Source organism: Hemicordylus capensis, chromosome 4 (assembly GCF_027244095.1).
Source record: "Hemicordylus capensis ecotype Gifberg chromosome 4, rHemCap1.1.pri, whole genome shotgun sequence".
Classification (NCBI taxonomy): domain Eukaryota; kingdom Metazoa; phylum Chordata; class Lepidosauria; order Squamata; family Cordylidae; genus Hemicordylus; species Hemicordylus capensis.
The window spans coordinates 57841124-57867544 of record NC_069660.1 but is presented as its reverse complement, the minus strand read 5'-3'; the positions used below and the strand labels follow the sequence as shown (position 1 = coordinate 57867544).

The 26421-nt window shown below is 42.3% G+C and overlaps 1 long non-coding RNA gene across 1 annotated transcript in view; it reads left to right on the top strand.

Moving 5' to 3' along the window:
- The first annotated feature begins 2304 nt into the window (after window positions 1-2304).
- LOC128322257 (uncharacterized) overlaps window positions 2305-26421 on the top strand; it is a 38922-nt gene continuing 14805 nt past the window's right edge. Inside the window, exons 1-2 of the long non-coding RNA XR_008305631.1 lie at window positions 2305-2398; window positions 4268-4460. This is a non-coding gene — a long non-coding RNA (uncharacterized LOC128322257). The remainder of the gene's footprint in view (window positions 2399-4267; window positions 4461-26421) is intronic.

The following is a 26421-nucleotide window of genomic DNA, read 5'->3' as shown; positions in this document are numbered from 1 at the left end:
CACCTTGCAGCACCTTATAATGAAAAGATTTTATACAAGATAAAACGGGGCAACAAATTCACAGCAGCAGAGCAAGGATGTTTGAGCTTTGCTGCTGACCTCCCATTAGCACTAATGGGTATTATTGACCCTCCCGACTTTGCAATGGAGTTTTGTTTACCATCTCTATGTACAGATAACCCCCCAGTTTCAGCTTCATCCTCAGATCATGTAAAGAGGAGCTGGCTTATTCTGTAGCATCTGGTTTAGTGCCTTATGATTTCCTGAAAAACCCGAAGCTTCCAGGTACCCAGGGAGTTTCTCTGAGCGACTGTGAGCAAAGAGGACAAAAGAACACCCAGACAGCTAGAATGCAAGCCATTTGTTTGATATTTCCTCTATCACAGAGCCTGAAGTCTACTCCAAAGTGCATGCATTTTTTATACCCTCATCTCTCACAATCAATGGGATCCTTGCAGACTGTTTACAAAATTTTGCAGAAATCTTATTATCCTCTTTCCCACTTCTGAAAATTGAATTCAAAAGTGTCTTTAAACTAGATTAGTTTAAGTGCATTTCGACATGAAATTACCACCAGTTTGGTGAAGTGAGAGAAGTATAGTTTTAAAAAATGAAAATAAATAAGGTTTGCTCTAAACAAACTGGGGAGGAGCAAGGAAGGCAGCTTGGTGGATCAAATAATGGACAAGGAAAAAATGGATTCAGTTGTTTCAACTCTCTCTCTCATTCATATATATTAGAGAAGATCAGCTTCTATTAACTGTAATTAATGACTGCCATATAGCTCTGCTTAGTTCACTCTAGAACAGTTGCAGTAAACTGAACAACCCTCTCAAAAGTGATACAACAGAAATGCAATAAATAATTTACTTCTCCCTTCAACTGTGTTTCCTAAAGGGATACGTTGACTAATACATGTAGAGGTCATTCACACGACTGATTCTTTTGGTTGGGGAGGGATGGTGGGAAAGCAGAAGCTTACTGGTCTTCCCCCCACATGATCTGGAGCCCAAATTGGGATATGCCACTCCCACACAAGTTGTGGGGCAGTGAGGGAGAGCTGGGAGCAAGGATGCCTGGCTTCCAGGAAGCCCACAATGCACTGCATGAGTAGCACAGTGCTTTCAGGGAAAGCCTGGAGGCTGGGTTGCTTCTTCCCCCTGGCTGTATGGTTAGTATGGATGCCAGCAGCCCACTCACCTACACAAGCTGGGAGTGAGGTAGGAAGCAGGCATGTGTCTTACGAGTCACTTTTATTCCCGTTTTAGAATTGCTCCCCTACCTGGGTAGGGCAGTTCTAGCCCCAGTCGATCTGGTCATGTGTACAGTATTACACAACCAGCTACCTATGTGGACTGGGGACCAGGGCACAGCAACTCATAAGAATATAAATAATTATCCTAATGTTTTGTGAGAATTTAATCAATCTCTTTCCACCAACACCAGAAAGCACCAGAGGATGGGATACAGCTTTAGCTGCAGTACTGCAAACTACTCCAGGAGTTCAAGTCACCAGGGTAAAGCAGGCTTTACATGAACTCAACGATGTCCAAAAAACCCGATGCAAAACGTGGATTATTTTACCACAGAGGGGCGTAACTATAATAGGCCAAGGGGAGACAGTTGTCTGGGGGCCCACTGCCTTGGGGGCCACCCCATAGGCAAGTCACATGACTGACTCCCCCAGCCGTGCACCCGCCCGGGCTTCCTTCAGTTGTATTCCTCCTCCGAAATTGATGTGAATGTTAAGACCTGGAGCTACCAGAACAGCAAAATCTTGTCTCTGGGCCCACTCCAACCTTGCTACGCCCCTGCCCCAGATATAAATCAGGTTGCACTCTAATGAGCAGTGAAAAACCCAAATCATGTGTGAAGTGCTCCCTGATAGCTCCCAGGGACTTTGGGGGTAAATCTGTCCAATATGTGAACATGCCAGCTCCATTTCTGGAGGATATGCGGGCTAAAAGCAGGGTGTGGAAAATAATAATATTTCCCTAAATAATATTTTAAGTTCCTTAAATACTATTTGCATAATGCAGGTGTTCCCATTCTTGGATCCACAATGTTGGACTACAACTCTCATCACTGTCAATCACAATGACCTTTGGCCATTGATCAGAGTTGTAGTCCAATAACATCCAGGCACCCAAGGTTGGGGACATCTGTCATACTGCAAGGTTTTCTTCAGATTTGTATATGTCATAGTCTAAACACATAGAATGTTTTGGCATTTAATAACATTTTTATTGTTCACTTCATAATCAGTACTCCACTTTGCAACCATTAGGCTTAATCCCTGAAGAAGACAGGATTGTGATCAAAGTGTAATGCTGCCACCACTGGAGACAACATGACGTGTTCCACCTCCTGATCTGTGCAAGAGTAAAAATTACATCAAGTATGGCTAATCAGACCACCAGAATCCTTGCCCCGCTATTTTGGATTAACCATTTCTACTCTTTACTGCAAAAGCCACCTAATGGCGCAGAGGGGAAATGTTTGACTAACAAGCAGAATGCTGCCGGTTTGAATCCCCATGGTACTGTATCGGGCAGCAGCAATATAGGAAGATACTGAAAGGCATCATCTCATACTGTGCGGGAGGAGGCAATGGTAAATCCCTTCTGTATTCTACCAAAAGAAAACCACAGGGCTCTGTGGGCACCAATAGTTGAAATCAACTTGATGGAACACTTTACCTTTACCTCTGTGCTGCACATCTCACCAAAATTCAAGCAGTGTCTGCTTCAGTTTTAGCTGAAGTTGGCAAAGTGAAAGAAATGAAATTGAAGTGAATTAAAGATGTCAGGGTGAATTAAATGCAGCTGAAGCTGCTGAAATGGAGTAAATCTGAGTACTATCAACAGGCACACATACATGAACTGAACGAATGCTTTGCTTTTGCCTTCATTTTAAGATACTCTGATGCTGTGATCAGTGGTCATCATTACTGCAGTCATTATTTGGTCATCATTACTGCAGTCATTATTTGGCAGTAACCCCATTGAATTCAGTGGAACTTAAATTCTGAGTGATCCTGCGTCAAATTGGGCTGCATGGCTGAAATCCTTTCTTAGGAATAAATTCATTTGGGACTTACCTCTGAGTAAAAGAGGTATTTTCTATTTCTCGGTGTAAACTGCCCTGAGCCATTTTTGGAAGGGTGGAAATTGAATTATTATTATTATTATTATTATTATTATTATTATTATTATTATTATTATTAAAATAATGACTACAAACAAAGGCATGACAAGGTAGCAGGGATGATACACTGGAACATCTGCAAAAAATACAAGCTACCTGTAGCCAAGAATTGGTGGGACCATAAAATTGAAAAAGTTGAAGAAAATGAAGATGTAAAAATATTATGGGACTTCTGACTACAAACAGACAAACATCTGCCACACAATACACCAGATATCACTGTAGTCGAGAAGAAAGAAAAACAAGTCAAAATAATTGACATAGCAATACCAGGGGATAGCAGAATAGAAGAAAAAGAAATAGAAAAAATCACCAAATACAAAGATCTACAAATTGAAATTGAAAGGCTGTGGCAGAAGAAGACCCAAATAATCCCAGTGGTCATTGGCGCCCTGGGTGCAGTTCCAAAAGACCTTGAAGAGCACCTCAACACCATAGGGGCCACAGAAATCACCATCAGCCAATTACAAAAAGCAGCTTTACTGGGAACAGGCTATATTCTGCGACGATATCTATAACCATTGACAATAAAATTCTGGCATCCCAGGTCCTTGGGAAGGACTTGATGTTTGGATAAAACAAACCAGTCAATAACACCTGTCTGACTGTGTAAACAAGAAATAATAATAATAATAATAATAATTAATAATAAATAATAATAAAATAAAATAAAAAGGCATAGGATAAAACTTCAAAGCCATAGTCCTAAACACACTTGCAAGGAAGTAAATCCTTCTAAACTCATTAGATATTGCTTCCCAAGTAAACATTATTCAGACTGGGGTGCTAGAACTAGGTATTTATTCTGACTTTCACTAAGCTTTAGGACTTATTAAAGAGTCATTAAACCATGTTTCTGTGAAGCTATTAATTTTTAATACCTTCCTGGGCTTTAAAAAAAAGATTCATATGGAAACGTATTGTGCTTTTTGGGGTTAATTTTATCAGCAGAAAGGGGGGAAATCAGTAATCAAGCTTCATTCTAGGGTGCCTGCTATGCTATAATGTGCCTCTGAGGTTTTACCTTATGATTTCAATCACTATAGAATTCTCTTTTCAGAGTACTTGATTAAGATGACCTCCAGGGGGTTTGGTAATGAAGAGGAAAAGTGGAATAATTAATGCATGAGCAAGTCTTCTTGCTTTTCTATAATTGTATGGAACACTCTCCTGTGTGGAATCTAATCAAGGTCCAAAGAATTAAAGAGGAAAATGTGGACACAAGATTGCAATCTGAGACAGCTTCCGTCAAGGTAAGATTTACTTGGTTTAAAGGCCCCTGTGGTGATTTGTTTGTGAGGAGAGACTCCCTTTATTTCTTGTAAAGAGGAAAAACACAAAACTCTTGGTATGATAAATATGAACTGATTAGCAATATATAGAAGAAATCATAGACCAAACAAAATGAGAAAACACAAATCTTGACAGATTTGATTTTAATTAGAAACACTGGGTAATCCCCATTTCCATTTTCTCCATGATCCAGGCAGAATTTATGCATTTGTGAATAGTTTAACATGTTTAACAGTGAATAAGAAACATGTCTTGGGACTGGACTACTAAATATTGTGATGTTTTAGATTTGCATGAACTGGGATTAGAACCGTGGAAGGAGAATTCAACTGTATGAGGCACTGGAGGTCAAAATACTGACAAGACAGCTCTGTGCATGTTTACTCAAAAAGGATCAATGGGTCACACTCTCAAGAGAGTGAACACAGGATTGCAACCTTAAGGTTGCAGCCTGGATTAATTAAAATTAGTAGCAGCTTTGCCCTTGGTTTCAATACGACGAAGATTGCATACTCCTCTGAAATAGCTGCGCATCAGCTGGAAATACTGGGAATTTCCTGTTCTTTCTTCCCCATACCGAAGGGAGGTGGTTTATGGCCCAAAATGAATCTGAGATTACCACATTGGCCAATGTCTCTTTAAGTAACTGGTACCCTAAATCCATCCTTTGTATAGCTCTTTTTGTGTTTGCAAAGCACTTCTATATGTAATCTTTATCATGAGCTTCTAAATAAAGTATTAACATATATGGCAGTCGGGGGTGAGAGGAAGCAGCTTGCCTAGGGCCACCTTGTGAGTTGGCAGAGGTAGAGTCTAACTAGAGAAGTCCTGATTCACAGCTCAGTCTCTTCACCACTATGCTGCACCAGCTCTCACAGAAGACCTGGAGAAAGGAGCAAAAGTCTGCAGCCATGCTGGTCCCCTAAGACCTTTGTTTAGACTACCCAATTCAAAATGTTCAGTGTGAAGCTTCAAAAAGTATCCTTCAGGCATAAACCATCAAAACAAAAAGTCAGTGTAAATGCATGTATTCTTTTCCTTTGTTTTTAAATGAAATCTAAATAGTTTTTTTTTTAAAGATGGCCATATGTTGGTCCAATAAAAGATATAGCCACACTTTTGAACTAAGGATGCTCTTTGACAAAGGAAACCAGGCCACCATTATTGATGGATTCATAGGTGCAGCCTCACCAGGGTTTTGCTCATTTGCATCTAATCAATACCTTCATTCTTTCTTTGAGTTCAAAGGGGGGAACAATTTTTGTCAATTTTACATATATTATCAAAGTATTATTTGTAAAAGAAATGCCAGTGGGACAAGAGCAAAGTTCTCAATGATGATTCAGTGGAATAATTTCTTTGTGGCTGCCCACTTAATCTCTTCTCTGTGTTTGACTATTTTATAAAAAACCTCGTTTTCTCTCTGTTTAAAATGGCTTGTCTCTAGAAAGGAGTGATAGAATGTGTGGGGGATGGGGCAGCATTAAAAAACCTGGAAGAAGGAAGGTGGGGAATTAAGAAAGAAGTGGACCTCAAGGAGGTCTTGCAGCAAGAAACGAGCAGCCACCTCAAGTAGGAGGTAGTTGCTGTGAGAAACCAGCAGTGATTTATTTTATTTTATGAAGGATGCACAATGCATTTGCATATATGGGCTTGAGCCTGATCCAGCAGGGCTGTTCTTATGTTCATTTCAAGTATAGGTCTTCCTTGGGCATGAACAGTCTTCTTTAGTTACATTCTGGTGCAGCAAAACCAGCTTTCATGTTCACAACATTCAAGGATATACTTTCAAAGAAGAAACTAGAATAGGGATGTGCGAAACGTTTCGGATACAAAACGTTTTGTACCCAAAACAGCCTGTTTCGGGTGTTTTGTAGACAAAACAAAACACCCATTTTCCAGATCCAAAAGTTTTGTATACAAAACAAAACGTCCCTGTTTCAGCTACAAAACGTTTTGTTGTTTTGGACCTCCATTTTGTGGTGATCTCTGAGTCAGTCTCCATTTTGTGTTTGACATCTCTTTGAATTTCCCACCCTCCCAGCCTTCTGATCAGTGACCTAAATCATGGGCTGACCTGCTGACAATTCCCTCCTTGTTCCCCATTGGCTCTTTTGCTTCTTCCCACTCTTTACTGACCCCACATTGGCCAGGGGAAGGGTTGCTAACCTATGGGGTGCTGGGTTCTGCTGTTTCTGTGGTGATCTGAGTGTAGATTCTCTGGTAGCATATGAGAGTGGATTCTTGTTTTTCACTCAAAATCTCATATGCTACCAGAGAATCTACAATGAACACCTCGGAAACAACAAAACCCAGTACCCCACAGCCTTGTGGGTGTGGGGGTGGTTGGCACCCTATGTGCACTACACAACCCCTCGCTCTGGGCAACCCCAGTGCCCCCCAAGTGGAATTATGGGGCTGCTGAAACCTCCATTATTCCCCATGGGAGAAATCTTAAAGACACGTAAACTTCAACAAATCACAAAAGATCAGCCCTTTGCCCAATTCCTTTGAAATAATCCTGGAAGTTTCCTTGCCCCCATTGGGCACTACTACCCACCACACTCTGCTCTGGGTCATCCCTTTCCCCTTGATTTGAATCGATACATTTACTGGAATCCCCATTATTCCCTATGGGAAAATTCTTAAAGATGTGTAAACTTAAATAAAATTCACAAAGAAAATCAGCCCTTTGCCTAATTTCTTTGAAATTTGGGTGGTAGCTTACACCCATTGGACACTACCACCACCACCCATTCTTTTTGCCCTGGGACCCTTTTTAAAAATCCAAATCGATTCGGATTCGGATTTGGAAAATTTGGCTACAAAACAAAACAGGGCTGATTTGGATTCAGAAAATTTGGGTACAAAACAAAACAGGGATGTTTCGATTCGGATACAAATCGAAACAAGAAAATTCCAAAATGCACACCCCTAAACTAGAACGTTTAGATGCTGGCACTGGAGGCCTGCTTTTACAATATGGATTTCCCACCCCTCCTTCCTATTGCAGCCCTTTGCACCTGCTGAACAGCAACTTCTGAGGGTTGGTGGACTCTCTAGAGAATGTGCCATGCAGCATGAGGCACTGTGGCTGCGGGGTGGAAATTGGTGAGGGCAGCTCCTGTGTGTTGAAGTTGTAAGCTTCACAAGGCATTGATTCTCTGTGCCTGCAATCCTATTGACTACTAGAAGCATTGAGAGTAGGGATAAGAAAGCTAGGGGGCCCTTTCTATTCTTCTCTTTGTCTCTCTACTAAATAGTCCCTAACTGGTAGACTGATATTCTCAGGTTCCATTTTTTCACCTGCGGGAGACTTCTTTCTCCATCCTCTCCAGCATCATGAGGCAGCTAGCTGCATTGATGCAGACTCTCGATCCAAATTTGTATTTCCCCAGTAAACTTCTTTACTTTAAATCTTAAGCACAAGCCTCCTGATTCTCTTAATGAGCTGTGCATTCTCTTCCCCTGGGCCATCCTGCTGCAGTCAGGAACAGTTAAATAAACTATCCCTCCAACACTTTGCAAGGATGGAGAGCTTTCTGGTGGCATTAGGGGCTCACTGGATCCAAGCCAATGTACTAGCAAGACTAACAGTATTATTCCATGCATGTTTGTACAGAAGTCAATCCTGTTTCCTCATGCCATCCAAAATAGCTCCTTCTTCATCATGAACTCCAAAAGCAAACCTTAAATAAGCACCTAGGAGTTATTTTGAACTGAATAAAGTAACAGAGTGAAGGTGACTTCTGTAGAAGTGACCGTAACTTAGTGGTAGAGCACAAACTTTGCATGTAGATGGTTCTGGCTCAGTCTATGGCATCTCACCTTAAAAGGATCAGGTAGTAAGTGACAGGAAAAATCTCTCCCTAAAACTATGGAGAGTTACATAGTTACCAAGAACTAACACACTTATTATTTATTTTATTGTTTATTTATTTAGTACATTTATATACCGCCCCATACAAAAAAAGTTCCTAGGCGGTTCACAATATAAAACCATTAAAACATTAACATAATTAGAAAATTTAAAACACAATAAAAACTCTAAAACCAAAGCTTTAAAACTATCAATGAAAAGCCGGACTAAACAAGTATGTTTTTAGATTCTTCTGAAAAACATTCAGAGATCGGGAAACTCTAATTTCATTAGGAAGCACATTCCAGAGTCCCGGGGCAACTCTAGAAAAGGCCCAGTTTTGAGTCGCCACCAACTGAGCCGGTGGCAACTGCAACTGGACCTCCCTAGATGATTTTAACAGGTGGTGGGGTTGATACCTTCTACAGTATGACACCATACGGATGATGACTTCAAACACTGATAATCTATCCCAGTGATTTAACTGGTGATGGGGTAGAGCCCTGAGACAATATGCTGGCAATGGGCATAGAGGTTCCTAGGCCCTTATATATGTAGAACAAATATTTAAGGGAAAGGAGAAAAGATCAAGCCACCTAAAAGAGACACATGAGAGGTGGAACATGCCCTTTTGCAAGGTTGCTCAAATACCAGAAGCAGAAAGAATCCACTGAGAGGCTTTTCTGCTAATTTTCCACTATGGAAAAGCTCCTGTTGTCCTTGGTATTTGTACTCATGCAGAGCTAAAGAGATTTCTTTCCTATAAAGGAATGTATGATTTCACTAGTTGCTGCAAGGTGGTAGTTTCCTTATTCAGAAATGAACTTTTCACTCCTAGCACAAATGGTTGCAAGCATATTAAACTGGATTTCTCTTACAGAGTAAACATCGCAGGGGAAATGTGGTTTTCCTCAAATGACTATTTAGCTTTACTAGCTTGCATACAACAATAAGTCCTCTTACAATAATAGAGGCATTCCTAATAGAGTTGCTCCACTGAATGCGTGGGCAATTACCTCCAGACCAAGGTGCAATGCTTTCTCTCAGTTGTGTCAATTTCTTAGAGTTATTGAAAGCTAAAAATGGGGTTGGGGGCGGGACTGATGGGGGAAAGCCTCACCTGCTAAAATATCTACCAGTCAGCTGCTATTTGAAGGCACAGGAATCCTGCTGAGATGTACACAAAATGGCCAAACCTACTACCAGAATCTCCAACAAGTTGCTTCAGCATTTAGCCAGTAAGAAAGACAAACAGCCCAACTTTACTGAACTTAATGAGATTTTCTTGGATGAACTGGTTTTTAACCAAAGTCAGTTAAATCTTTCTGTGAACTGAGTAAGTGTTTAGGTTTACAAGTTGCATCACTGATCTGTGAATGTGTGTGTGTGTGTGTGTGTGTGTGTGTGTGTGGTTGGTCATTGTACTTCAAGGTCTTATGTTTTTGTATTTCACATTGTGTTTTTCTTGAAAAAGTCTTGAGTATCTGTTTCAGACAAAATGGCAGGATAGAAGTTACATACATAAATAGCAGGTGACATCCACGCTAATGTTCTGTTGGTACTACAGTGGTGGGACAATTTCTACCCATCTCCCCATCCCTCTGAAGCTCACTGTGCCAAGGGTTGTGTTGCCCTCAGGAACATAATTTCAGGAGGCACAGTGGGCTACAGTGGGATGGGGAGATCAGCAAAAACCTCCCCTGCCCCCTCCATAGCACTAGTACCCCAGCAGTTTGGATGTCAGCTATCAACTAGAGATGTTACCTCCTATGCCTTTTGTTCTTGGAAGGGTTACCAACACTTGTTCCTTCCTATGCCTTTAACAATTGCCTGATACATATTGAACAGTAAAACTTTTTCTAGCATGTGGAGAAAACTGCTTGTGAAATTTGTATTGTGTTCAGCACCGTGAAAGGCAGAAAAGCAGGGGCTGTAAAAAGTTCACAATTCTAAGTCTCAGAGAATGATAGTATGTGGTATATTTATTCATTTGACATCATGGCAAAGGTAATAGAGCTTCCTAGATCTCTCTCTATGAGGTGCATGTTATGAGACCTGAGATATCTGATAGGGCATGTAAGCAGTCTTGAACTCATTTCTGCCATATGACCTCTGTGAAGTTGAAAGACTGCACATTCTAACTAACAGCAGAAGGCTCAATAGACAGTGGGACTACATCTCTTTGGAATCAGCATGACGACAGTATTTCATTTCAGACTGGCAGTGTTTGTTATGCCCATGTTTTGCCATCAGTTCTTCCTGCCACACTGACCATTGTCCAGATCTACAACTCATGAATAAAAAATGTTGGGTGCAATTGGCACTAGATTACTATTCCAGTCATTTTACAGGGGAGTCCATGCACATGCCACCACTATTCCATTTTAAAAGGGCTCTGCTGTCTAGTTGCTCATTAGTACATAGAATCACAAAATATAAGTTTGGAGACTTTGAACCGGAGGCAGAGGCATAACTAGGGAAAATAGCGCCTAGGGCAAGCACTGAAATTGCCCCCCTGTCCAAACAGGAATGATGGGACTTGTAGTCAACAATATCTGGAAATCCCTGTTAAAAGGAACACTGTACCATCTAGACACGGTTGTTGATCAAAACCTGAAAACATGAGCCATCTCTGTAAAAGACTTAGAACAACAGTCAGGAGTTATGCGAGGATTCCAAGTGTCATTTTCTCTGTCTCATCTCATTCTTTAAAAAACATGACTTTGTCCTAGAGGATCACCTGCCCAAATAGCCACTAGCAAAATAGGGGAAGAAGAAGGTGGTGGGGTGTGTGTGTGTGTGTGTGTGTGTGTGTGTGTGTGTGTGTCTATAAACCAGTGAATGATTCCTGCCAGCCTTTGTCTTATGATGACTGTTGGTTCATGATGGGGTATATGTACATTCACCACACTAGTGCTTACTTTGACACCAAGAGGGAGGAGAGTACATTAGTTTGCCACACTAGACAGAGGAATTTGCAACAGGAGCAGACAGCCAAGTTCTGCCAGGGCCAAAACCAGCCCCTGCCAGACTAAGAAATCATTGTAATTTGCCCCTTCCTGTCACAAGCAGTGTGCTGTTCTTTTATTATTGACTCTAACTCTCGGATATCCCAGTCATGGATGGAAAATTCAGGGTCAATTTACAAGAGACACATTTTCTACATGGAAGTTTCTTCTGTGCTGGTGTTGTGCAGAAACCCATGTGTAGTGACCGCCAGGGGCATAGCATGGTTGGAATGGGCCAAGATGAGATTTTAAAATGGGCCCCCACCCCTTCAAAGTCCAGGGCCTCCACACACCCCAGGCTCCCAAGGATTTAAGTCTGATATTTCAAAATAAGTATGCTGCCTGGAAATACATTTCACTGAATACACACATGCACACTTCACAGTATATAGTGATATACATTGAGTACTATATATTTGTGCTACTTTTAATGCCTAGAACACACTAGCAACGCTAATTATTAAAATGGCCCCCTCACTGCAGATTAGCAAAGGAGACTTTCAACCATGCAGGGTGAGCCTATGTTTGTTTTCTCAGAATTCTGAACAAATTCAGTCAAGTTTGATTCCAGGAGGTTTTTCACACGAGGCTTTTAAAGCCCTTTTAAAGAGCCCCTGGTGGCGCAGTGGTAAAACTGCCGCCCTGTAACCAGAAGGTTACAAGTTTGAACCTGACCAGGGGCTCAAGGTTGACTCAGCCTTCCATCCTTCCGAGGTCGGTAAAATGAGTACCCAGAATGTTGGGGGCAATATGCTAAATCATTGTAAACCGCTTAGAGAGCTCCAGCTATAAAGCGGTATATAAATGTAAGTGCTATTGCTATTGCTATTGCTTTAACACACATCTCCTCTGGAATGGAGGTGCTGCATTCACATGTTGGCCAGATTTACCCTGAAGTCCCTGCAAGTTATTGGGGAGCAGTTCACACACAAGAAAAATAAAATAAAATAAAAGCACAAGACATGCTTCACAGTTCTCACTAAGACCTTCTGGGTTGCAAAACAACTTGAACATAAGTGCATTTATGAATGAGTGAATGAATGAAAATAAATAAAATATACTTGTTCCAGAAGTTTTTGTAATTTTCTGCCCTGAAACAAGCCACTTATAGGCCTTTATAGATAGTTTTTGTTTTTAAAGCCAGCACATTTTTCAGTCTGTTTTAAATTAAATATTCAGAGACTTCTCAGTCTCGCCCCACCCCCCATATCAAAGCCCTGTGGCAAGCAGATTTCTATGGGGGGGACCACAAAAAGGAATTCACAGCCTACCTGGCAAAAGCTATGCTGGATGGTCTGGGCAGAGCATCTGCTGCTACTGCAGAGAACACTGCCTGCTTCCTCCTTCCTGGCTTGCTTGGCCTGCTGAGTACAGGCTTCAGGGAGGCCTACTCGGAGGCCTCTCTGGAAGCCCCGCCCACCCGCTGATCAGCTGAGATGCGGGGAGAGAAGAGCTCTGCAGTTTGCAGGCCTTGCGGATCCTAGGCCTCGCCGATCAGCTGGAGCTGGAGGCAAGTGGCTGAGGGGCCCTGGGGCTGGGCAGGTAGGCAATGGGGTGGGGGTGGCAGGAACTGGTGTGGCGCCCCCAGCTCAGTGGCGCCTAGGGCACATGCCCTGCCTGCCCCCCCCCCAGTTCCGCCTATGGCCAGAGGTTTTCTAGTCCAACTCCCTACTCAAAGCAGGACACGGCGACAGAGTCCTGACAGATGGCCATCTAGACTATGTTTCAAAATGTTTAGCAAGGAAGAGCCCAGTACCCACCATGGTGCAAGGCAGACTGTTCCACTTTCAAACAGCTCTTATAGTTAGAATATCCCTTCTAATGTCTAGCCAGAGTCTCCTTCCTTGTAATTTGAACCCATTGATTCTAGTTCTGGAGCCACAGAAAACATGACTGGTAGGGCTATGTGACGCTTCAGATTGCTATCCGGGTCTGAATCAAAAGTGGGTGCTTTGGGCAGATTTACATTTTGATTCAAAACTGAATCAACAGCAGCCATCCAAACTGGGTCCAATCAAAGCAAAGCCACCTGAAGTGTACCTGTTCAATAGAAATACAATTTGGCACTCTGGGAATGGTTTAGAGATGTGCACAAAACCAGTTTGGTTCACGTTCAAACCATGCTTGAGCTGGGTCCCCCAAGTACCAGTTTGGTCGAGCTGATTTGTGGTTTGGCTTGGGTTCGAACCATGCTTGAGCTGGTTCTAAAGGTTCAGCCATAGAGAATAATGGGGATTCAAACTGGCCCATAATTCCCCACAGGAAGCACCTAGGGACACCAAAATGGGGTTAGGTGATAGGGCCCCATGGGTGCCATCAACCACCCAACCCCAAAAGCAATGTGGCAAAGGGGTGAAATTTTCGGAATGTTTATGTATTGTAGATTCTCAGTTGTGAAATAACTTCTTCATAGGGAATCCCTATAAATTCCCTACTGCCTTATGACTTGGGTAGTAGGCAGCACCCATGGTTTGCTGCAGTGTATTTTTATATTTTTTAACTGCATTGAGTGACTAGGCCTGAGTAACTGAGACAGAGAGAGCCCTTTCTCTTTCTGTGTTTTTAACTGTCCATTCTTCAGGTGTTGGTTTTGTTCTGTTTTTTCCCTTTTTAATTTATTTTAATAGTGGTTATTTTAAGTAGTGGTGTGCACAAAACTGGTTTGTCCAGTTCGTATGTGCACGGGCTATTTGCATGTCCAGGTGACCTGATGCAGCAGTGAGTTAAATTGTTTTTTAAACATTTTGAACACCAGGTTGGCTCCAAGCCAAAGGGTTTGTGGTCGAACCGAACTGACTCAGTCAGCAGCAGCAGCTCTCTCTAATCTAAGCACCTCCGAGAAGCAGTGATTTTGCAAGGCCAGAAGTTGTCCTTAAATACAACTTGAATCCCCCTCCTTTGCTGCACCCCCTCATCTCTCCCCACCAGCCAATGGGGTGACAGTTGCCACAATGATTCCAAGTGGCATGATGGCAAGAGGACACGGCTGGCTAATCAGAGCAGTGGCAGGACAGCCAATTGGTAAAAGTGACAAATCTTGTCACAAAATGGCCACTGCCACTCACCCAACACAAAATGGCCACTCGAGCCATCGAGCCACATTCAACCCAGCTCAATCGAACCAGGCTCAGGCTTAATTCCAAGCTGGTTTGCACACCCCTAAAATGTTTTTAATGGGAAACCAAACCGTAAACTAACTTATCCTCTGCATGTTATTGACTGCAATTTAGCATGTTTCATGCCCTCAAAAGGGACAACCATCCCTGCAATTTTTATTGAGTGCTGCCAAGAAATGGCAGAAAATATATTTTAGTGGTTTTGCATTATAATCTAAAGAATCATTTTAACCATTTCTTTTTATATTTTATCAAATCTTTGTTCTGTGTATAGCCCTAATGTTCATTCCCCCTTCTGTGTGATAGCCCTTCAGATATTTGAAGATATTATCATATTTCCCCATCATTTTCTCTGCTCCAGCTTATGCATAGCCAGCTTCTTTAACTCTTCCTTATAGGACTTGGTTTCTAGTCCCTCATCATATCTGTTGCTCTTCTCTGAACCAGATTATAAATGTTAGGCCTGTGCAAATTTGGATTGAAAAATTTGGATTGTATACAAAATTGACCAAAATTGGTAAAATCTGAATCTGATTGTTTTTGAAAATAGGATTAGTAACATAGGAATTAATTCTGAAATATTGAAATTAATTTCAGGAATACTTCAGAATTCTGAAAATAGCAAAATGAAATAGGATTTTTCCCCATATAGGTGAAAGGTTGGTCCTAGAGCATTGAAAGTTGCCACACATGTGGGGAAGGAGGTCAGGGCACCCTGTTGCAAATGTTAAGAGAATTGATTAATTTCCTGATTTTTGGTGCATTAAAAAAAATAATTGTTTAAAAATGGCTAAAAATTGTTAAATCCGGCTTGTTTCAAGGCAGGACTTCTGAAACTAAAGATTCTTCCCTGGACCATCATTCCACCAGCATGTGGAGGAATCTGCCCTTTTCTTTCCTGAAAAGACGTAACCTTTGGCCCCTTTGGCCCCTTTTAAATCCCCCGAGTGAATGGGCATAGTTATTAAAATCTGGCACACATGAAGTCCACATTTGCAGGACTCAGAGTTGGTGTGTGTGTGTGTGTGTGTGTGTGTGTGTGTGTGTGTGTGTGAAGGCTGTGGATCAATCTTCTGATTTTTAGGGAATGGGGGGGGACTAAAAATTTTAAAAGGGCTGAAACTGGCTTGTTTCAAGCAATAACTATACAAAAGATTCTGGATCTGAAGCCCTTTCTAGCACCATCATTCCACCCCCATGTGGAGGAAAAGGGACATTTCTAATTTCTCACTTTCTTTTCTAACCATTAAGGGATTAACCGGTGTGAAGTCCTTTTAATCCCCTTTATAAGGTCTGCCTATTCCTGAAATGGGGAAGAAAAACATTAATGTAAAATCAAAGGAATGTCATTTTCCCTCCACATGGGGGTGGAAGGTCCAAGGAGGGGCTTCAGATCCAGAACTTTTTGTACAGGATTGAAACAATCCAAATTTCACAATTTTTTTTAGCAATTTTAAAAGAAATGTTTCTAAAATTCACCAAAAACCAGGAGATTGACCCATAGTTTTTAAAAAGATTACAATGTCGACAATGTAGAATACAATGTAGACTCAATGTGTGCCAGTTTTAATAAATGTATGCCTATCCATTCCAGAAATATTACGGGGGGGGGCATGCTGTTAGCCCTTTTCATGAAGGCAAAGGGCAGATTCCTCTACATGCTGGTGGAATGAAGGTCCAAGGTCAAAATTTTGTAAAGTTCTCGCTTGAAACAAGCCAGATTCCATCATTTTAAGCCTTTTTAAAAAATCAATAATTCACAAAAAATCCAGTAACTGACCAATTCTCTTAAAATTCACTACAGCATGCCCTAACCTCATTCCCCACATGTGCGGCAAGTTTCAAGGCTCTAGAACCAACAAGTGATTTTTGGTGATTACAAAAAAATATTTTCCCATTGACCACTATATCCAACAAGGGAAAAAAATCAGAATTTAAGTCAGAATTTGGATTTGAATTCCTAATCAAATATGCTATCTGATATTATCAGGGCCCATAGAATCCAAATCTGATGTTGTCCAGTTTAGAACAGGTTGAATTCGAATCCAAAGTTTTTTTAACATATACAGGCCTCCAGAAAACTCCTCCACACAGGGGTGTATCTAGGGTAGGGCAGGCAGGGCATGTGCCCCAGGCACCACTTGAAGGGGGGTGCCATTTCTAAAAATTAATAAATTTTTAAAATGGCCACCGAGAACAAAATGGCCACCGTACATGCTCAAATGGTCTCTTTGAGGCCCTAGGCCATGCCAGGCCTCACAGAGGCCATTTGAGCATGTGTGGCAGCCATTTTGTTTCCAGCAGCCATTTTTAAAAAAAATATTATTTTTTTAAATGGCCACTGCACATACTCAAATGGTCCCTGCGAGGCCCTAGAGGCCAATGGGGGGGAGGTGGAACCTTTGCAGACCCCCCCCCCGGCCTTTAGGAAACCCCCCAAAGAGGCTACAGGTAAACAAAATTTTAAAAATAATATAATATAAGTCACTGTACACATATTCAGTTTGGCACTATGTACAGAGAATCGGGGCTTGTGAATACTGAGCTGAAGCTTATGAGCTAGGATTGTATTCATTTGCTCTTACTTTGCTTCTTGTGATAAGTGAGTTAAATGTGATGTCTTAATAACATGGCTATTAATGGTGAGTTTGTCTTTGAATCAGCATGAAATCCTTAGTATTAAGGCCCACTGGGAGTTTCTTGCTCTCTTGCTCTCATTTTAACTGTCTTTCTGAAATACTAGAATATATTAAAAGCAGTGATACAGGTTACTCTGCATATCCTTTAATTATTTTCAGAGTATCTGGGAAAAGTCAAATTCTCCATTTATTTTTAAAACTTGTGTAATAGTGATGCTACAATGCATAATAGAGAATTAGACAGGCACTTCTGTTTAGTTTTCCAAGTACATATAGTATTTGGGTATTTCACATAGTATTTGGGTATTTCAGCCCCGACATACTGAAATTTGTAGTTTTGCAGCATTTTTTGGTCTGGCTACGTCCACTGCTAAATAGTTTTTGAAATATTAAAAGATTAATGAGCTTGACTTGTATTTTTCAGCTGATATTATGGTAAAGTTATCTGAAAGATGGGTGTCAGATGTTTGGACAGGGGGTGCAATTTCAGTGCTTGCCTTAGGTGCTGTTTTCCCTAGATACGCCTCTGCCTCCACAGCTTTGTGTCATCTACAGATTTTGTAAGGATCCCCAATGCTCCCCTCATCCAAATCATTTATAAAGATGTGGAAGAGTACAGGGCCCAAGACAGAACCCTATGCCACTCCACTCAATACTTTCTCTCTAGGTTGATGTGAAGCCATTCATAAGGACTTGTTGGATACCGTTGTTTGACCAGCTGTGAATCAACCTAAAAGCAGTATTTTATAGTCCTCATTTTACCTACTTATAAATAATGATATTATGGAAGATTTTGTCACAGGCTTTGATGAAATCAGAGCAGGATCCATAGTAGGGCAGGATCCATAGTAGGTTGTTTGTCTGTTTGTTTGTTTAAAATATTTATACTCCACCCCTCCAGTACACTACTGCTCAGGGCAGCTCACAACAATAAAATAGATACAATGTAAAATAAAAGTAATAAAATTAACCAAATTAATTTAAGTAATTAAGTAAACAAGTTCAAAGTCAGGCTAAAACTACTATCAGAATTAAGTTTCAAATTAAAAGTTATATTAAAAGCTAAAAATTGAGAATTATAAAAACTAAAGAACCTACCAGATATAACCAAAGATGGAGCATTAAAAAGCCTCTTTAAAAAGATGTGTTTTTAGTTGTTTTTTAAGAACATTGAAGGAGGGAGCATGGTGAAGCTCTTCAGGGAGGGCATTCTAAAGCTGAAGAGCCACAACCGAAAAGGCCTGTCTCTTGTCCCTGCAAACTGGATCTCTGTTATGGCCATGACTATGTTCCATTGTAATGAATGAGTCATTACTAACTGGTCTCATTTACTTCAATTGTTCTTAGTCAGGACATAGTGGGCAGAATCCATACAGTGATTTAGTCTGGATCCTGCCCGGTATGTCCAGGCCATTCCCATAATCTACTAAGATTATGTAGATTAACTCTATCAAATACACACACACACACACACACACACACTTATAGCTGGTCAATGGGAAAGAAAATTGTTTGTTCATCCATCCATCAAAAATGGTATGACTTGTTCTTCACAAATCCATGCTGGCTCCTTGTAATCACCACACACATTTCTACATGATTGTGGACTGACTGCTTGACAAATCTGTTCTAGGATCCTGCCCAGTATCTTTATCAAGCTGGCTTGACTCAATGATAGAGCATCTGCTTTGCATGCAGAAGGTCTTAGGTTCAAACTCTGGTATCTCCAAACTGACCTGAGAGAGACACCTGCCTGAAACCTAGGAGAGCCAGTCAGTGTCGACAGTCCTGAGCTATATGAACCAATGGTCTGGCTCAGTATAAGGCAACTTCCTATGTTCTTATGACTGGTCTGTCATGGGAATACATTGTGTCTGTTCAGACATTTAACAGATGTATGTCCCATTGTAATGAATGGGACTTAAGTTAGTTATGACTAACTGGTCTCATTTATTTCAATTCTTTATTACTTTTAAAATGGAGTAGGAGTTACCACAAAATTGGAAGTTATCACAGTCAAGCACGATAAATGTAATTCATTTAGTAATAAAGAATGCTGTGAGCTGTTTTAGGAGGATAGGATAAAAAGTTTCCCCTATCACATAGCAATCTTAGGAGTGACCTAACTTGTGACTTTCAGCTATGTATTGTGATCTTTCAGAGTGATACAAGCAGGATTTGTCATCCTGGTGTTTACACAGCATTAAGTGTTTAGTGTCTAGTTGTGGCTGCTTCTGGTCTTAGATCTATAATTAATACACAATTGGTAAACAGTCCTCTATTACCTTAACCCTTATGACCTCCCTATCCGCTTGCCCATCTTTTGGGTGCTCTCTGCTGCACCTGACTGGAAATGGTGACAGTAATATACAGCGGGCAAAACAATTATGCACATTAAGATAGGGAGGATGGATCCGAGGTCAAAACTATGTTCTTTCTATAATTACATGGCATATAAATTCATTTTGCCACAAATAAAAGTAACGCAAAAGGTCGTGGATTGTAGAAAGGGATCAGATGGCCAGCCCAGCAATTTAATCAAGGGCTAAATCCAAGGCCATTAGCCTCTCTGTGTTGCTTTTACACAGACGTGTAATTTGTAAATATTGCCTTAACTTTTAGCAGGCTCAGGAAATGGAACTGCACTTAAGCCTGCTTTTGCCTCCTATCATGACATCATCCTGCTCAGTCTCCTCAGCTCCCTTTTTTTTGTACAGAAGGAGCAAGGCCTAGTCTGAGAGTGATTAATTGTTGACGTGTGCACAGTGCCTGACTGATTGGTTACATTAGGACAGAGACCTTTATATCAAATAGACAGCTGCAGCTAAGGTAAGTTGGAAGCTTTGAAGAAAATTAGAGATCCTCATTTGTCTTGCAAGCAAACTGACAGAGATGGCTGCATGTGCTTTGTATGGATCATGGATGAGAACTTATGATTTTGAACAGGAGATGGCCATGACTTCATGCCCTGCTCATCAGCTTCCCAGAAGTATCCAACTGGCCATTGTCTCAGACAAAATGCTGGTCTAGATTGGCCTTGGTTGGATCCAGCAAAGCAATATTTGCATTTTCCTTGTTGTCCTTTCCTTTTTATAAACAATAAAGTGTGATGGTCAATATTTTCATGCAGTATAATGCACATGAATGCACTGGTTTTTGTACTGGACAATTCAAGAAAGAGCTTTAGAAACAGTCTCTTTTTTGCTTATGGGATTTTGCTTTTGCTTTCGGGGTGCTCTCTGCCATCTCACTGTAAAAATCTCTATCCATTTCTTGACTATCAGCCAGTACTGAAAGAAGGCTGTTGAAGCTGAAATAAGGTTCATTAAATTGTTACAAGGTTTGTTACTCTGCTAATACAGCATATAAAAAGGCATGAAAATCAACGGCTGTCTATAATAGCTAGCTCACTCCTTAAATATCTTGGCCATTTTACTGTAGACTTTTATTTTTCGTAGTAGCCCACTTTTCTCAGGACATTTTCTTTCCCTGGACCTGAGCTCTACAATTCTTTTGCTAAATTCCAATTCAATGTGCACAATGTGATGCAAAGGTTCTCAAGTGTGGACTGTACCACCTTGTTTTTCATCTGAGAAGGTGTTTGACTGAAAGTGTCCACACATGCAAATCACCTCTGTCAAAAACAGATATGTCCGAGAAAAGGCCTTATCTTTGAAATAATGTACTGTTTACATGGCAAAATTTTCATATGGAGTTCCTGCCATGTTCTTTAGAAACACCTCCTATAAAACTGAAGGAGTCATAAACCCATGACTCCGAGGACAGGAACTTAGAAACCTCACACTTTGTGACCTGCTTCACCGTTGATAACTGCTAGTTTCCTGGACTACACAAGGTTTATTTCACTTGCAACCACAAACTGAGACCTGTTGCCTGAAATCAGGTGACTTTCCTCCACTAGTCTTTGTACAACACACAAAAGTCATTCGCATGACCTGAGCTGCTGGGGCTGGAGAAGGCCGTGGGGGGAGGCAGGAGCCAACCTGCCTCCCCTTCACATGATCCTCACCGCTCCCAGCTCTGCCATGCTACACACCCACATGATGGCACAGTGAGGAGGACAGGGGAAACCCAGCTGCATCCTCCAAGGGGCGCGGTGCATTGGGATCTTCCCCACTCCTTCTGCCCGGCACTATGGAAGCTTGGGCTACTGGCAGCCTGAGCTTTCACATGACCGGGCAGTGAGGTAGGAGGGTGTGCATTACTTCACTTTTAGCCTGGGTACAAAACCTGGGCTACTCGGCAGAGGAGCAATCCTGGTGGTTCTCATGACCAGCCCTACCCAGGCTAGTGCCATCCTGCCTGGATAAGGCTGGTTATGAGAAGGACCTCGCCTACTATTTCCTTTTCCTTGATTTCTTGATACCATGCATGAACAACTTGTCAGAGCACATAAGTTTATTGGCACCAGTCCTTGACACATAGAACCATGGGGGACCAATCTAGACCAGGACAGTGGTGGAAGCAAAGTGTTAGAGACCCCCTCCTCCTGCCACAGTTGCAAACTGGATCAGGCCCCTGTGACTGCTATTTTTGAAAGCAAGTCCAGTCCATTGTTGCTAATGACAGGCTTAACATGACTTGCAGTTTGGACCTTAATTAGGGCCAAACAGCTACTTCAGGTGATGTGAATGTGAACTGAAATATACTTAACTATGAATGACTAAGTCAATGGCTTGCTTGCTTATTTTATTTTATTTTATTTTTTATATTTATATCCCGCTCTTCCTCCGAGGAGCTCAGAGCAGTGTACATGCTTATTTGTATCCTCACAACAACCCTGTGAGGTAGGTTAGGCAGAGAGATACATGACTGGCCCAGAGTCACCCAGTGAGTTTAATGGTTGAATGGGGATTCAAACTCTGGTCTTCCTGGTCCTAGTCCAACACTCTAATCACTATGCTATGCTGGCATAGCTGCCTGTCCAAGAGGGATGCACACACACTGCTTCCATATCCGCCAAGAGCCCATCCACACAGCATCTGAAGGCAGAGGCTGCTCCACACCTCCAAAGCTGTAGGTCAAAACTGCTGCATCATTTCCCCTCATCATTTGCAATGTGATCCCACATGCAGCAGCCTCCACCTATAGAAGCTGCAGGCTCTTGGCTGGCTCAGAAGCAGTGAGCATGCATCCCTCTTGGATAGGTGGCTCACTGTGCAGCATGTCAGCCACTGACTGCCAAGTGCCACAATTCATCAGGAGGGCTTTTACAGTGGACAACCAGATCCTAAAAGCAATTTTGCTAATAACTTGTTTGGCTTTCCAACCTATCCCTCTGTGAGAGCTAGAGCTTTAGGGAATTTCACCCCTATTGGCCTTTTAAAATGCTTACAGTTACAGCCTGATCCAATGAATAATTGTGCCTGGGGGGAAATGATTTAGGATCACCTGGAATTGCCTCTGTATCCCACTCATTCACAATAATTTCCCTTTATTTCAATTCAAGTTTCAAGCACAACTGCCAATTTAATGTTTGCAGGACAAAGGCTCTGCTGAGCCTGCTGGTTGCCCCAATGAATCAACTTCATATCATCATCTGATCTGACAGTGTGTCCTTACAGCAACCCTTGCCTGACCCACCCACCCACCAGCTTCAAAATTAAGGACAGTAGCACTGCTAATGATGTTCCTCATGACCCCACTGAAACCAACTGCTTTGATTCAATTAGAATATGCAAAACTCTGTGTAAGTTTCCTTTACGTGTAATAATATGGCGAAGAAATGCAGGACAGAACTTAGTGGTAAAGTACATTCTTTACATGCAAAAGGTCCCAGTTTCAATCCCTGGCATCCCCAAGGAAGGTTGGGAAGGACACCTGTCTAAAATCCTAGAGAGCTGCTGCTATAGACACTAAGAACATAAGAACAGCCCTTCTGGATCAGGCCCAAGACCCATCCAGTCCCGCATCATGTTTCACATAGTGCCCCACCAGATGCCTCTGAGAAGCCCACAGGAAAGACGTGAGGGCATGCCCTCTCTCTTGCTGTTGCTTCCCTGCAACTGGTATTCACCGGCATCTTGCTGGAGGTCGCCTGTAGCCACCAGACTAGTAGCCATTAATAGATCTGTCTTCCATGAATTTGTCTAAGCCCATTTTGAAGCCTTCCAAGCTGGTGGCCATCACCACATCCTGTGGCAGAGAATTCCATAGATTACTTATATGCTATGTGAAAAAGTACTTCCATTTGTTTATCCTAAAATTCCCGGCCTTCAGTTTCAGGGGATGACCCCTGTTCTAGTGCTGTGAGAGAGGGAGAAAAATTTCTCTCCTTCCACTTTTTCTCTCCATGCAATAATTTTATACACCTTTATCATGTCTCCCTGTAGTTGCCTCTTTTCCACACTAAAAAGCATGAGATTATAAGCCTTACCTTCATAAGGAAGGTGCTTCAGGACCAGGTGCGGAGCCGGACCTCCGGCAGCCCGTGTACAGCTGCAGCAGCGGCCCTGCTGACCCCGCCCCCCCGCACCTGATATCAGACATGGGGTGGAGTGGGGTCTGGCCTTGAGGCTCCGTTTGGGAGTTGGAGTTCAACTCCCGAAGGGGCTGTGCGACCCCTTCAGGACCTAAGCTAAGGCTGGCGCTGCATTTGCAGCACAGCAAGGAGCAGCTCTTCCTTGCTAAGGCTCCACAGATTTGTATAAGGGCATTATAATATTAGCATTCTTATTTTCAGTCCCCTTCCTAATAGCATGGAATTTGCCTTGTACACAGCTGCTGCACACTGAGTTGACATTTTCAATGAGCTGTCTACCACAACCCCAAGATCTCTCTCCTGGGCAGTTACTGACAGCTCAGACCCCATCAGTGTATATGTGAAGCGGGGTTTTTTTGCCCCAATAGGCATCACTTTACATTGGTACTGTACTTGCCATTTTGTCTCCTTTTCACCCAGTTTGAAGAGATTCTTTTGAAGCTCCTCATAATCTGTAGTGGATTTCACTACCCTAAATAATTTAGTATCATCTGGAAATTTGGATCATTTATGAACAAGTTAAAGAGCACTGCTCCCCATACAGATCCTTGGAACCCACTCCTTATTAACTTCATTGTGAAAACTGTCAATTTATTCCTATCTTCTGTTCCTTGTCCTTCAACAAGTTACCAATCCACACATGTACCTGTCCCCTTATCCCACAACTGCTAAGTTTACTCAAGAGCCTTTGGTGGGAAACTTTGTCAAAAGCTTTTCGGTAGTCCAAGGATACTATGAGACTATTCACACGATGGGAGAAAATCGGGCTAGCGGAGGCTAGCCCGATTTTCTCACATCGTGTGAGCCACTGGGCTTGCAGCCGAGCCCAGTGGTTCCTAAGCAGGTAACCCGCTACAGAGCCCCTGCCCTTGAACCTTGTTTTTTAACTTGTGTGTTGCTGTGGCACAGCTCCTCACGAGTAGACCACTGACCGGGAGGCTCAAAAGCAGCCTCCCGGCTCAGGGGTCTCTCCAGCATGCCCTGCGTGCTTGCGCAGGGCATGCTGGAGCTTCCGGGGGTTCCGCGATCCCCATACTCCTCAGCCCCAGCTGGCTCAGAGCAGACTGTTGCTCATGTGTGGGAAGAGCGGGCTAAGCCTGCTCTCCCCGCTAACCCCCTAGAGGCTCTTCTCACTAATTGTGAGAAGAGCTTCTATGTCAACCAGATCACCTATATCCACATGCTTGATGACATTCTCAAAGAACCCTAAAAGGTTAGTGAGGCAAGGCTTACCCTCACAGAAGCTATGCTGGTTCTCCTTCAGCAAGGCTTGCTCTTCTATATGTTTAACAGTTTTGTCCTTAAGTATGCTTTCCATCAGCTTACCAGGCACAGAAGTTAAGCTAACTGGCCTGTGATTTCCCACATCCCCCCTTGATCCCTTTTTGGTGAGTGGAGTTACATTAGCTACTTTCCAGTCCTCTGGTACAGAGCCTGATTGTAGGGACAAGTTGGTACTACTACAACTACAACTACAATTTATATACTGCTCTTCAACCAATGTTCTCAAAGCAGTTTACACAGAAAAATAAATAATACATTAAGATGGCTCCCTGTGCCCAAAGGGCTCACAATTAAAAAACAAAAACAAAAGGCATATACCAGCAGCAGCCACTGGAGGGATGCTGTGTTGGATAGGGTCAGTTGCTCTCCCCCTGATAGATTTAAAAGAATCACCACTTTAAAAGGTGTCTTTTTGCTAAGTGTTCAGCGATTTCAGTGATTTCACATTTGAGTTCCTTCAGAACTCTTGGGTGGATGCCATCTGGTCCTGGTGATTTGTTAATTTTTAATTTTTCAAGACAGTTTAGAACATCCTCTCTCATCACCTCAAATCAGCCCTGTTCTTCGGCCTCCAAGCCTGAGAAGCTCAGTTCTGGTGATCGTCAGTATACTCCACTGTGATGACAGTACCCTCTGCCGTTCAGATACTCTGTCCTGATCTTGAAGGACCAATAGTTTGACTCTACAGTTTCATAAGCTCATTTTTGGGTTAGCAACTTGAATGTGTGAAGAGCATTATGCGTTGTGGACAATTTATCTGATTGGTGGTTAATGTAGGAAGATAATTTCACATGACCATGTGGGAGTGGGGTGTAGGGGAGGCATGCTCATAATCCATGCTTCCCAGATGACCTAAACCCCCTTACACATTCGAGTTGCTGTGCACTCTGGGATGAGGGAAAACCTGGGCTGGGTCCTCCAGCATCCCACAGTGCACTGCAGGAGCAGCAGAGAGGTGGGCCTCAGTACTGCAGCAGCTCTATTCTACCTGACCTTGGAAGTTACAGGACTCTCTGATAAAGATGGCTGGCAGCTGGAGCTGCAGTTAGTGCCAATCACACATGCAGATTACCAAATGCAAGGCTAGAAGATGAGCTGTTTTTCTCCTACATCAGTTTGGACCTGGATAACAAAGTCAGGTTACCCAGATCCAATCAGAGTGGGTGCGAGGGAGTGGGTCCTGATGACAAAAAATGCTGGATTTGTTGTCTCCTATCCATCTTTTTTGGTCACGAGAACAGTCCTAATGTCATATGGGTGTATATGTAGTACGGTTTTCACACTTTTTCATGAAGATACATGACTCAACTGCACTCTAGATAGACTGGAGTGCAATCTGAGAAGAGAAAAGAGATATATCATGTGATATAGATCATGTTCCACAAGGCCAGGAAACATGAGCCATGCATTATACACACTGCAATTTACAGTGACAGAATGAAAGCTTGAAAGTATCCTACATGTCTTGGCATCACACAAGTGTATAGTATCCTTTTCATGCCCATGCCACTGC